A 14,324-nucleotide genomic window follows, 5' to 3' on the forward strand; every position below is an offset into this window, starting at 1 on the left:
ATTGTCCATTTCAGGGTTTGTTTGTTGTAGCAAAAAACATTATCCTAATTAATACTGTGCTCAAGAAATGCGACTTCTTCCTCCCACTCTCCTCTTTCTCATCCCTCTTGACCCAGCTCAAAATGCCAGCTCCCTGGTGAGTCTTTCTCCCACCTCTTCAGGTAAAATTCATCATTCGGTCTTTGGTGCTTTCAGAACACTTAGTGCAAGCCCTTTCTCAGTCACAAACTAGGTTGTGAATTCTTTGTTTATAGATCTTTCTGGCCATCAGTGCAGTGAGGTGTCTGGTCCAGAGCTGGTGCTCAGAAGAGGTTAGTGGGCTCAATGAGGGATGAGTATGTCATGTGCAGATGTATTAAGCACATGTTCTGGTTAAAAATTGATATGTACAAAATCTCTGCAAAAGGATATAGCAACAATACATTAACCATCTCTTCCAGCCTTAAGTTCAAAGCGAACTGTTGACCTAGTTACAACGTTGGGTCACTGCCAGGGACAGCTTTTAGTAAAGGCTCCTGGAACAAAGATGTGGATTGTATTTCATGCACCCTTTATTTCCTACCACGTTAGGTTCAAGTCTTGGCTCTGTCTGGAATTAGGTATGAGGCCTTAGGTGTGTTACCTCCCTGAGGGTTCATACAGTTGTGATCTGGCGGGCAGGGAGAGCACTCCTTACCTCAGGTGGGCCTAGGGAGGCCAAGCTGCAGGGAGCTGAGGCTGGAGGAGGCAGCCCTGGAGGAGGGCTTCTCTGAGGTTCCATGTGGTATTCATGTCCGCAGACCTCTGAAATGCCAGATTGTGGGCCTACGCCTCAGCTCTCGCTGCTCAAGAGCTTGGTCCCAGCTATCAAGCTGCTCCAAACTCCCGGAAGGTGGGGCCACATCAAGACTTCCTAAGGCCCTACGTTCCAGAGAGATTCTGGTGCTCACCATCACCCCACAAGTCAGACAAAAGTAAAACAATACTATAATGGAAATAGCATAATGCAACCGAATTCTGATTTTTTTCATGATTGTTACTTTGATAGTGCTTTTGCAACATTACATATCACTATCTTTCTAAAATATTTTCTTTTTCCTCATTTAGTTTTTGGTGCCTCTGTTTGCTGTCATCTTCAGCACCTGCTGGGCCTCCTGTTGGAGAATCCAGGAGGCAAGTTGATACCTGTCTTAAGGCACCTTGAAAATCTTGCATTCTTGGTATCCGTGGGAGCGGAGCCCAATTCCTATCCGTGTGGGCAGGTGCTGATACCTTACTCGTACATGGCTGGAAAGGAGCCAGGTCTCAGCTGCGGAGCTGTGGCACCTTTCCTGGGTTCCTGTGGTGCATGGAGGGGGCAGGAAGTCTTGCAAGCTGCCATGTGTGGGGTGAGGGTGTAACAAAGGGTGCTGGGGATGGGGACAGGGGGGATATGGAGAGGCTGAGCTGGGAGGAAAGCGAGCAGGGAGGGGCCTGTGGAAAATGCCACTTGCGTTATCCCTTGGGCTCTGGGAGAGGCAGCGAAATGTGGAACAAGCCCAGGTGCTTCCTGGTGTCTGGGCCTCAGAGGGGTTGGCTGAGGGGGTGGCTTGGTGGGCTGGAGAGGTGAGGCTTGGCACTGGAGACAAAGAGCCCCTGGCTGGCCTCGGAATCTTTCTTCTGATGTCTCAATAGTGGCAGGAAAACAGCATAGTTTAAAAACATGCACTTTAGAGCCAGATTGTCCAGATCCACATCTGAGTTCCGTGGTCACCAGCTCCACCATCTTCAGAAAACCACTGAACGTTTCTGAGACATGAGTTGTTTCAAACTAGAAGGGTCAAGAGGCCTCTCAGCCCAGCAACCTCATTTCGCAGAGAATGCTGCTGAGGTCCCACTGGGGAAGGAGCTCTCCAGAAGCTCCAGCTAGGAGGAGGCAGAGCTGGAGCCTGAACCTAGGACCTCTGACTCCTATCTAAGTACTTCATTCAGTCCATCATTGTGAAATTGGGCATAAACAATCTCCAGCCACGGATTCTCCCAATTTAACCATTCATTCCCCCAACCATCCATCATGCGTCCACAAATCACCAAATTCCTCCATTTCTCCATTCATAGAATCCATTCCTCTACCTGCCCATCTATGATCCATCCTTCCATCCATCCACCCACCCATCCATCTGCCCATTCCTTCCTCTCTCTCTCCAGCTATTCCTTATTTACCCATCTGTCATCCATCTATCCATTTATGCATCCACCTATCCTTCCATCCAACCACTACCATGCCCAGCAATCCAGCAGAATGGCTATTGGGTACATAACCAACAGCTTGCCATAGGGTATGAGAATCTTTTTTTTTTTTTTTTTTTTTTTTTGAGATGGAGTTTCACTCTTGTTGCCCACGCTGGAGTGAAATGGTGTGATCTTGGCTCACTGCAACCTCTACCTCCCAGGTTCAAGCAACTCTCCCACCTCAGCTTCCTGAGTAGCTAGGATTACAGGCGTTTGCCATCATGCCAGGCTAATTTTATATTTTTAGTCAAGACATGGTTTCTCCATGTTGGTCAGGCTGGTCTTGAACTCCTGACTTCAGGTAATCTGCCCTCCCAAAGTCCTGGGATTACAGGCACGAGCCACCATACCCGGCCCAGAATCTCCAGTTACTATATTTAAATCATTTTTTCTCAATTCAAATCAGTGTTTACTAATTTGCTGTTAAGTTCATAGTGTTCTAAGAACTTCTGGGTAGGGGTCAGGATTCAGAAAAAAAAAATAAAACATAAAATACTGTTTTCTAAAGAAATATGGCTATTAATTGCAATTAGGGAACGTGGATTGCATCTTGGACTAGGAAAATAAAAGAGCTATCAAGCACAGTATTGGGGCAATTGATTAAATTTTAATATGGACTGTGAAATAGATAATACTATATTGCTGGAATGTTTAATTTCCTGATTTTAATAACTGGGCTATGGTTGTACAACAGTATGTTCTTTTTCTTAGGAAATTCCCACAGAAGTATTTAGGGATAAAAAGGCACATTATCTCCAATTTACTTGCAAATGATTTCAGAAAAAAGATACACATATATATATGTACATATAATACAAACATTACAATGTACGATGTAAAATATATGTATATATTAAAATATATGATTATATAGTTATATATACATAAATTTTGTGTGTGTGTGTGTGTGTGTGTGTACATATATATATGTAGAGAGAGAGTGAAAGGAAGAAAATGGGTAAAAAGTAAGCAATTGGTGCATTTTGGTCAAAGATATAAGAGAGCTCCTTGTACTATTCTTGCAAATTTTCTGCCTGTTTGAAATTTTATAAAATAAAAAGTTGGCCGGGTGTGATGGCTCACGCCTGTAATCCCAACACTTTGGGAGGCCGAGGCAGGTGGATCATTTGAGGTCAGGAGTTCGAGACCAGCCTGGCTAACATGGTGAAACTCCGTCTCCACTAAAAATAGAAAAACTTAGCTGTGTGTGGTGGTGGGTGCCTATAATCCCAGCTACTCAGGAGGCTGAGGCAGGAGAATCGCTTGGTCCCGGGAGGTGGAGGTTGCAGGGAGCTGAGATCACGCCACTCCACCTCAGCCTGGGCGACAGAGTGAGACTTCATCTCAAAAAAAAGAAAAAAAAAAAAGTCAATCTCCCAAATCCCGAGTCCCTTTCTGAGGAGTTTAAAATTAGAGGAGATAACCCGGCAAGCCCAAATGCCTCCAAAGGTAAAGAGGACAGGACATACTAATCTGTGGTGTTTATGTCCCACCCCCATGCCCATCCCCACCCCCGGCTCCAGCAAGGTACACAGGGAAGGACTAGAGGGGAGAGGGTGGGAGACAGACCGTGGGAGTGGGGCTGGGGGAAGTTTGTGGGGTGCGCTGGCTAGAGCTGCAGTGGGCATGGCAAAGGACCTTCTGAGAAGTCAGCTAAGGGTCAAGAATTCCATTGTTTTTCAATAATCAGAAAAGGATTGAAATGTAATTTTAAGTTACTTTTGGTTGCCAGACTATGAGTCTTGGAGTGCAAATTCGTGCAAAGACTGGTTCACGTGGAGCCTCGCATTTTATTCAGGTTACAAATATATAGCTCTTCTCCATCAATTAGTACTATCACAAAGATCCTTGGGGAATGAGCTGGTCAGAGAAGCTCTACCTCCAGCAGGAAGTGGAAAACTATTGGAAGCAGAGGTATAAGTGACAACTGGCTGGGCAGTGAGGAAGAAGAAGCCTTGTGAGTCCAGATGAGAAAGGGGAAAGGCATGGAGAAAACGAATATTTATGGTGCACTGTGCTAGGCTCATATACATACCTTCATGTCACTTAATCCACACAATATCCGTGCTAACTAATTATTATGAGCTCCATTTTAAAGATAAGAAGACTGAGTCACAGAGAGATTGCCCAAGGTCATACTGCTAGTAAATAGCAGAACCAGGAATTGCATGATGCCACCAATGCTACCCTGACTCAAGGAAGAACATGTCATGGGCAGGTGGTAGGGAGAGGTGAGATATGGATGAGCCCAAGGGAAGGCCTTGGATGCCAGGAGCAAGAGCCCAGACTTCACCAACATAGATTCTAAGAAAACTGCTAGCAGATGAGGGTGCTGGTGGACATGGAATGTTAAGAAGAGGGGCCAGGGGTCATAATCTCACCCAGCCACCGCAGCAGCTGTCACCAAGACACCCACCTCTCAGAGAGCCTGGCTTGCAGACCCCTTCATCTGACGGATTCTCCTGAGAGGTAGGCACTGCTTCCTTCTCCATGGCACCAGGCACATTTAGATTCAGAGAGGGATGTGAATTCCATGTGGGCAGGCTCCAATTGTGACCTTGCCAGCTGCTGCTTCCTGTTCTCTCCTGACACAGGATGGGGGACAGCCCCCCCTCCTCCTTGCAGACTGGATGATTACTGAGCACACACCAGCTGCTCAGTGAGCCCAGCCTCCCTCTGCTTGGTGACTTGGACTGCAGCCTTGCCCACCTGACCATCTCAGAGCCCAGACCAGGCCCTTCCCAGTGGGCAGAGGGCTGAGCTTGTGACACAGGGGCCCAGAGAAGGCCGAGGTCTGGCAGGAGGAGGGGAGCAGTGAGAGCCAGAAAAGAATCACTTGGGATTTCAGCAAAGTAGAAGGATGATTTTCCCAACTGGGCCAGGGCTCTGTCTTCTGTCTGCTGGAGGCAGATCACGATGAGGCCCTACAGGATGACTGGGCCACAGGAGGGAAGGAGCCTGGGTCTCCGAAGGACCATGTAGAAGACAGCTGACCCCCACCCTCAATACCTACCCTAGGATTAGTGCGAGTGTGAGGAAGAAATGTGCTTCTGCTGCAGGGAGATGTTACCTGCGTGGGCCTGTTTGTTACAGCGGAATGCCTCCTCCGATACACAGTCTGTGTCGTCATGGGGTCATGAAAATAGCACCNGCTATTCCTTATTACCCATCTGTCATCCATCTATCCATTTATGCATCCACCTATCCTTCCATCCAACCACTACCATGCCCAGCAATCCAGCAGAATGGCTATTGGGTACATAACCAACAGCTTGCCATAGGGTATGAGAATCTTTTTTTTTTTGAGATGGAGTTTCACTCTTGTTGCCCACGCTGGAGTGAAATGGTGTGATCTTGGCTCACTGCAACCTCTACCTCCCAGGTTCAAGCAACTCTCCCACCTCAGCTTCCTGAGTAGCTAGGATTACAGGCGTTTGCCATCATGCCAGGCTAATTTTATATTTTAGTCAAGACATGGTTTCTCCATGTTGGTCAGGCTGGTCTTGAACTCCTGACTTCAGGTAATCTGCCCTCCCAAAGTGCTGGGATTACAGGCGCGAGCCACCATACCCGGCCCAGAATCTCCAGTTACTATATTTAAATCATTTTTTCTGAATTCAAATCAGTGTTTACTAATTTGCTGTTAAGTTCATAGTGTTCTAAGAACTGCTGGGTAGGGGTCAGGATTCAGAAAAAAAAATAAAACATAAAATACTGTTTTCTAAAGAAATATGGCTATTAATTGCAATTAGGGAACGTGGATTGCATCTTGGACTAGGAAAATAAAAGAGCTATCAAGCACAGTATTGGGGCAATTGATTAAATTTTAATATGGACTGTGAAATAGATAATACTATATTGCTGGAATGTTTAATTTCCTGATTTTGATAACTGGGCTATGGTTGTACAACAGTATGTTCTTTTCTTAGGAAATTCCCACAGAAGTATTTAGGGATAAAAGGCACATTATCTCCAATTTACTTGCAAATGATTTCAGAAAAAAGATACACATATATATATGTACATATAATACAAACATTACAAAGTACGATGTAAAATATATGTATATATTAAAATATATGATTATATAGTTATATATACATAAATTTTGTGTGTGTGTGTGTGTGTGTGTGTACATATATATATGTAGAGAGAGAGTGAAAGGAAGAAAATGGGTAAAAGTAAGCAATTGGTGCATTTTGGTCAAAGATATAAGAGAGCTCCTTGTACTATTCTTGCAAATTTTCTGCCTGTTTGAAATTTTATAAAATAAAAGTTGGCCGGGTGTGATGGCTCACGCCTGTAATCCCAACACTTTGGGAGGCCGAGGCAGGTGGATCATTTGAGGTCAGGAGTTCGAGACCAGCCTGGCTAACATGGTGAAACTCCGTCTCCACTAAAATAGAAAACTTAGCTGTGTGTGGTGGTGGGTGCCTGTAATCCCAGCTACTCAGGAGGCTGAGGCAGGAGAATCGCTTGGTCCCGGGAGGTGGAGGTTGCAGGGAGCTGAGATCACGCCACTCCACCTCAGCCTGGGCGACAGAGTGAGACTTCATCTCAAAAAAAAGAAAAAAAAAAAGTCAATCTCCCAAATCCCAAGTCCCTTTCTGAGGAGTTTAAAATTAGAGGAGATAACCCGGCAAGCCCAAATGCCTCCAAAGGTAAAGAGGACAGGACATACTAATCTGTGGTGTTTATGTCCCACCCCATGCCCATCCCCACCCCGGCTCCAGCAAGGTACACAGGGAAGGACTAGAGGGGAGAGGGTGGGAGACAGACCGTGGGAGTGGGGCTGGGGAAGTTTGTGGGGTGCGCTGGCTAGAGCTGCAGTGGGCATGGCAAAGGACCTTCTGAGAAGTCAGCTAAGGGTCAAGAATTCCATTGTTTTCAATAATCAGAAAAGGATTGAAATGTAATTTTAAGTTACTTTTGGTTGCCAGACTATGAGTCTTGGAGTGCAAATTCGTGCAAAGACTGGTTCACGTGGAGCCTCGCATTTTATTCAGGTTACAAATATATAGCTCTTCTCCATCAATTAGTACTATCACAAAGATCCTTGGGGAATGAGCTGGTCAGAGAAGCTCTACCTCCAGCAGGAAGTGGAAAACTATTGGAAGCAGAGGTATAAGTGACAACTGGCTGGGCAGTGAGGAAGAAGAAGCCTTGTGAGTCCAGATGAGAAAGGGGAAAGGCATGGAGAAAACGAATATTTATGGTGCACTGTGCTAGGCTCATATACATACCTTCATGTCACTTAATCCACACAATATCCGTGCTAACTAATTATTATGAGCTCCATTTTAAAGATAAGAAGACTGAGTCACAGAGAGATTGCCCAAGGTCATACTGCTAGTAAATAGCAGAACCAGGAATTGCATGATGCCACCAATGCTACCCTGACTCAAGGAAGAACATGTCATGGGCAGGTGGTAGGGAGAGGTGAGATATGGATGAGCCCAAGGGAAGGCCTTGGATGTCAGGAGCAAGAGCCCAGACTTCACCAACATAGATTCTAAGAAAACTGCTAGCAGATGAGGGTGCTGGTGGACATGGAATGTTAAAAGAGGGGCCAGGGGTCATAATCTCACCCAGCCACCGCAGCAGCTGTCACCAAGACACCCACCTCTCAGAGAGCCTGGCTTGCAGACCCCTTCATCTGACGGATTCTCCTGAGAGGTAGGCACTGCTTCCTTCTCCATGGCACCAGGCACATTTAGATTCAGAGAGGGATGTGAATTCCATGTGGGCAGGCTCCAATTGTGACCTTGCCAGCTGCTGCTTCCTGTTCTCTCCTGACACAGGATGGGGACAGCCCCCCCTCCTCCTTGCAGACTGGATGATTACTGAGCACACACCAGCTGCTCAGTGAGCCCAGCCTCCCTCTGCTTGGTGACTTGGACTGCAGCCTTGCCCACCTGACCATCTCAGAGCCCAGACCAGGCCCTTCCCAGTGGGCAGAGGGCTGAGCTTGTGACACAGGGGCCCAGAGAAGGCCGAGGTCTGGCAGGAGGAGGGGAGCAGTGAGAGCCAGAAAAGAATCACTTGGGATTTCAGCAAAGTAGAAGGATGATTTTCCCAACTGGGCCAGGGCTCTGTCTTCTGTCTGCTGGAGGCAGATCACGATGAGGCCCTACAGGATGACTGGGCCACAGGAGGGAAGGAGCCTGGGTCTCCGAAGGACCATGTAGAAGACAGCTGACTCCCACCCTCAATACCTACCCTAGGATTAGTGCGAGTGTGAGGAAGAAATGTGCTTCTGCTGCAGGGAGATGTTACCTGCGTGGGCCTGTTTGTTACAGCGGAATGCCTCCTCCGATACACAGTCTGTGTCGTCATGGGGTCATGAAAATAGCACCCAGCTCCTGATTCAAAAAATAAGCCACCCATTTGCTGTCATCTTGGACAGTCGCTTTGCTGAGACCCAATTTTCCCATCTGTGAGGAAAGAGGATCAGTTAGGTGATTTCCAAGAGTCCCTTCTGTTCCGTGATTCTGTTTTCTAAGAGGTGGACAGTAGTCTTTGAGAATAAAAACCCAGCCAAATATTAGACAAAATGTCTGACAGCATCCTGATGGATCAGATGCAAAGTGGAAGCTTGCAGGCCGCAGGTGGAGATGGGTCACAGCAGGCTGAGTAATGACGCTTAAGGAGTATTGATTAGGATGGATCAATAACAGCCCAGCAAGGAAGTCTCTAGCGATGTGCCACAGGACTCTTTTTTTTTCTTTTTGAGACGGAGTCTCGCTCTGTCACCCGGGCTGGGGTGCAGTGGCCAGATCTCAGCTCACTGCAAGCTCCGACTCCCGGGTTTACGCTGTTCTCCTGCCTCAGCCTCCCGAGTAGTTGGGACTACAGGCGCCCGCCACCTTGCCCGGCTAGTTTTTTCTATTTTTAGTAGAGACGGGGTTTCACTGCGTTAGCCAGGATGGTCTCGATCTCCTGACCTCGTGATCCGCCTGTCTCGGCCTCCCAAAGTGCTGGGATTACAGGCTTGAGCCACCACGCCTGGCCTGGACTCTTTTATTTTATTATTTCTTAAGATGGAGTCTCATTCTGTCACCAAGGCTGTAGTGCAGTGGCACAGTCATGGCTCACTGCTGCCTCAACCTCCTGGGCTCAAATGATCCTCCCACCTCAGCCTCCCAAGTAGCTGAGATGACAGGCACAGATGCCAATACACCTGGCAAATTTTTACAAATATTTTAGTAGAGATGGGGTCTCGCTGTGTTGCCCAGACTGGTCTCAAACTCCTAGGCTCAAGCGATCCTCCCACTTTGGCCTCCCAAAGTGCTGGGATTACAGGTGTGAGCCACTGCTCCTAGCCCCACAGGGCTCTTTTAAAGTCAACAACTTGAATGAACATACAGAAAAGAAGTTGAAATGGATACAAAACACAAAACTGAGAGGGCTAATGCACAAGTGGATGAGAGACCCATGGTTCAAAGCTGTCTTCATAAAGTAAGAGATTGGAATGAAGGTGACAAAGGCAAACAGAACCAAAGATGAATGCAAGTCCTGCAGAATTCAAGGGCTGGGGGAGCTTGTCTGGGCAACAGGCCTTAGCAGCAGGCTGTGCAAATGTGACATCTGTGTTGCCCACATGGATTCTTGTGAAGCCAGTACTGGGCCATGGCTACTGAAGCCCACGGCATCTGAGGCTGCACTGAGCAGTCACACATGGGGTCCAAGGAGGGGAAAGAAGGTATCCATCCTAAATGGTCATCCCTGAGGTCGTCCCCTGTACAATGGAGCTGAAAACTCCAGACTTTAGAACGAAACTCCAGACTTTAGAATGAAAGTCAGAAATTTTCTGTAAAGATCAAGTAGTAAATGTTTTAAGCTTTGGGCCATACAGGTTCCCTTGTAACTGTTCCACTTGGCTTTTGTAGCTCAAAAGCAGCCACAGACAACAGTAAACAAATGTGTGTGGCTGTGCTCCAATAAAACTTTATTTACAAAAACAAGGGGTGGGCCAGATTTGGCCCTTGGGCTGTAGTTTGTCCTCCCTACTTTGGAAAAAAGAGCAGACATCAATGACCAGGGTGGCAAGGGTTCTGGAGGTGGAGGCCAGTGTGGATGGGTAAAAGAACTGGGTGGGGCTCAGTGGGGAGAGGTAGGCATGCCCCCTCACTGGCCTCACATGGAGAGCCATGTGAGGGAAAGTGAGAAGGGGGCTTATTTTCATCCATGCCAGGGAAGACCTCATAAAACAACAAAGGAGTGATTCTGCATTATCCGAGGATAGGGATGGGGGAACGGGGCCGGGTGATCTTCCACACCCTGGCCTCTGCCTTCCCACCCTTCCCTGTCCCAACACTAGGCTGGGACATTCTGCCTACATAGTGAGGCATGAATAATACCCTGGAGGCACAGCCGCAATCCCTTCAATGATGAGGCTCCAGGAATCAAGGAGACATTTGTGGGGCTGGCTTGATTAGAGACTTCAGCAAGCCCTGCGGGGCTGGGGAGGCCTCTGGCTGCAGATTACCCTCCCCACCATACGGGTGATGGACACCTGGCTCTTCAGGTGGGAGGCCTGGCCCAGGGCTGGCCTCTCAGAGCCTGGTTTGTGCCTTGGGGTTCCCCCCGGTCCAAATCGTGGCAGGTGGTTGGATGAGTTAATTTCTCTGGTCCTTTCCAGCATAGGCATCCTGGGACCAGGGAGCAGCCACCAATGACTACAGGTGAAACACAAGCCTCCCTGGTCACTTTTTGCTGGCCGTTGGAAGGAGGCTGATGAGTGGGAGTGGAACCTCCAGTTTTCCTGGGGCACCATTCTCGATCCCCTCACCTCAGCTCTGTGAGGTCATGGCTAAGCCTGAAACAGGTCCCAACTCATTCAATCTTGCCATAAACCTATGAAATGGGTGTCACCCACGAGGCTTTGGTTGCAAATAACAGAAACCCCAACTCAACTGCCATATGGAAGCAGAGAAGCAACTGACTCTTTGCTGGAGGCTTATGGCAGGACTTCAAGTAGTGAGGTGGTGGCTGTTCAGGTCAAAGGATTCGCAACTCCCACTGACTTAAACAATGAAAAACTGCATCTATGATCTTAGCAACAACGTTCAGTAACATTCAGTATCACCACGGAGGAGGACGCGGCCTCCCTGGTGATAGCTGATTGGACCAGGGGGAAGCCCCAGTCCCAGGGCAGCCAATCAGCAGTCTGGCAAGCAGCCAATGGGATGGCCTGGAGGGGGAGTTCTCCCCAGTCACGATACCAATAATTAAGAGGTCCATGCTGGAGCTCTGTTTTGGAGATTTGAGCCAGAGATTTGGAAGAAATATGAGGCAATCTGTAGAAGGAGCAGAAGACAAAAATCACACTGAAGGCAGTGAGTGGAGGAGCTTGAGCTGCGGGATACAGAAGCCAGGAGGGAGTGAGGCACAGGCAGAGCCAGTCTGGCGAGGACTCAGCCATCTTCAAAGCCAGGAATGGAAGGTTCTCTGTCCCTAGAAGTGAAGCAGAACTTTCCCAGTCCCCAGTTTGTTTTGGTCTTTAGAAGCTGGTGAGTGGCCAGCCATGGAGGCCATGCCAAGTGACTGGCATGACTGAGTTGCTATCCTTATCTGTGGCCTCCCATCCGCCCCTCGCCTTCACCGAAGAGGCAGCAAGGAGGACAGTGAAGCCTGAAATTCTGAGGAATTTTCTTGCAGAGTTATGGTGTGACATAAGCCAGCCTTCCTGGGCCAGGTTCTCTCTCTGCAGGGCATCCCTGGGGAATGTGTGAGTGCTAGGAGTGGTACCTAGGTCTCTAGGCCCCCTGGACTTTCCAGCGCCATCCCTAAACTAGGGAGTCTTTCCTGACCCTGAATGAGAGTGCTTTGATGGGCCAAGGCCAGGGAATCAGCCCTAAAGCAGTGTTTCGGGAGGAATGGGCTGCCAGCCTCGCCCTCTGCCCTGGCCCAAACCAGGATTGTCAGTATGGGGTGAGACAGAAGGAACAGAGAGTAGGGAGGCCCAATGGGGTCCCCAGAGTATGGGCCACCTGTGCCTCTTTTCTGCCTCCCACCCTCACCTGCATTTCACTGGGGGCCCCTGAGTTTCTCAAACAAGGGAGACCATCTAAATACCTTGTAACTGAGGGTGCAGTCATTGGAATCCCATCAAACTCCCAAGTCCACCATCTACTGTGAGGCAAGTCACCCAACCTCCCTGAGCCTCCATTTTTTCATCAGTGAAATGGGAGTGATCATAGTGCCTCCTACACAGAGCAGGGGAATTAAATGAGTCCCCACGTGTGAAGCACATGAACCTGTGCCTGGCACGTAGCACATGTGGACTAGCCACCTCCTGTAAGCAGGGTCTCAGGGAAGGGAGCCAGGAAGGAGGGATGTAGAGAGAACAGGAGGCAGAGAGAAATACTAAAAGGAGAAGGAGGGTAGAAGGATATGAAGAGGCCAGAGAGGAAATGGGGCTCCCTGGGGTGCTGACCTTGACCTCTCAGGCCTGGCTCAGGTCTGTCTTTCTTGTTCTTTCTTCCCCCATGTAATCTGTGTCTGGAATGCTTAGAAATTCTGCTTCCACCCCCAGCAGTTGCCATGGTGATGAAAACCTGGACCCAGTGGAAAGTTCTCTGTGCTCTTGGCAACAAGACTGCAGCACCCTGCCTCCCCCTGCCTGCCTGTGCGTGGGCGGCCAGCTCCGGCTGCTGCCAGGATTTGGGGCCAGCACGGCCTCTCTGCAAGACCCAGCCCTGCCCCCATAGAATCTAGGATGGGAGCTTCGGTATGTCCGGTGCCAGGGGCCCTCAGAGAATATCTAGCCTGTCCCATTTTACTGATGGGACCCTGGGCCACAGAGGACTGGTGGCTTGTCCAAAGCTGCACAGACACCCTGGGGTCTCCCTCCTGGGCTCGGCTGTGAGTCGGGTGGGCACGGAGCACCCGGGAACATCGCAGACAGGGGACTAGCCACATGGCAGGCCAGTCCCAGAAAGCAGGCCAGCTGCTGCAGCCAGGAGGATGCAGAAGACAAAGGGACTCCAGGAAGCTGGACACTGCCTTACTCTTCTCTCCTAGACACAGTGATGGGTGGGTGCAAAGGACTGAATGCTTGTGTCCCTCCACAATTCACATACAGAAGCCCCAGTCCCCATTGTGATGTTATTTGGGGTACAGCCTTTGGGGGTGATTAGGGCATGAGGGAGGGGCCCTCACAGTGGAATTAGTGCCCTTGTGAGAAGAGACAGGAGGGACAATCCCTCCGCCACGTGGAGGTCGCAGGCACCCAGGGAGAGGGCCCCTGGCAGCCCTACCATGCTGGTACTCTGATCTTGCAGACTTTAGAGCTGCGATAAATCCATACTTATTGTCAAAGCTGCCCTGTCCACAGTAATGAGTTACAGCGTCCTGAGCTGACTCAGACAGTGAATTTGTTGGGGTGCTGAGTTTGCTCCACTCTCCGCAGTCCCAACTCTCAGACTAAGTGGAAAGGCACAAGCCAGGGCTTTTTATTTTTTTTTTGAGACACAATCTTTCTCTGTCGCCCAGGCTGGAGTACAGTAGCGTGATCTCGGCTCACTGCAGCCTCCGCCTCCTGGGTTCAAGCGATTCTCCTGCCTCAGCCTCCTGAGTAGCTGGGACTATAGGTGTGCGCCACCATGCCCAGTTAATTTTTGTATTTTTAGTAGAGATGAGGTTTCAGCATGTTGGCCAGGATGGTATCGATCTCCTGACCTCATGATCCACCTTCCTCAGCCTCCCAAAGTGCTGGGATTACAGGCGTGAGCCACTGCGCCCAGCCAAGCCAGCCTTTAGCAGCCTCCCTGCCAGGGTCCTGGGGGCCCCTATTTGATTCCCCTCCTCTTTTTCCTCCTCCTCAGCAGGCTGAACGTTGGTCCTGAAGTTTGCTTCCAGCAGAGGCCAACTGCCTCCCTTCAAGGTTGGTAGGTCCTTAACCAGCTCTCTCCCACCTTTTGCCCACCCAACTCCTTCTGTGCTATTTTTCTTTTATGTACCCCATGTGCTATGGTCTGAATGTTTCATGTTGCCCCAAAGTTTGTATGTTGTCATCTAATCCCCATTGTGATGGTATTAGGAGGTGGGAGCTTTGGGGTCATCAGGCCAGA

The 14,324-nt window shown here is 49.1% G+C and overlaps 1 long non-coding RNA gene across 1 annotated transcript; it reads right to left on the bottom strand.

The window, feature by feature from the left end:
• Positions 1–10,183: 10,183 nt before the first annotated feature.
• Positions 10,184–12,727, bottom strand: LOC108535889 (uncharacterized). Its single transcript, XR_001887354.1, has 2 exons — positions 12,689–12,727; positions 10,184–11,706 (listed from the first exon to the last, which is right to left on the bottom strand). It is a non-coding gene; the product is annotated as an uncharacterized LOC108535889 (long non-coding RNA).
• Positions 12,728–14,324: the final 1,597 nt, after the last annotated feature.

The sequence above is a fragment of the Rhinopithecus bieti genome, unplaced genomic scaffold (assembly GCF_001698545.2).
Source record: "Rhinopithecus bieti isolate Rb0 unplaced genomic scaffold, ASM169854v2 scaffold_12086, whole genome shotgun sequence".
Classification (NCBI taxonomy): Eukaryota; Metazoa; Chordata; class Mammalia; order Primates; family Cercopithecidae; genus Rhinopithecus; species Rhinopithecus bieti.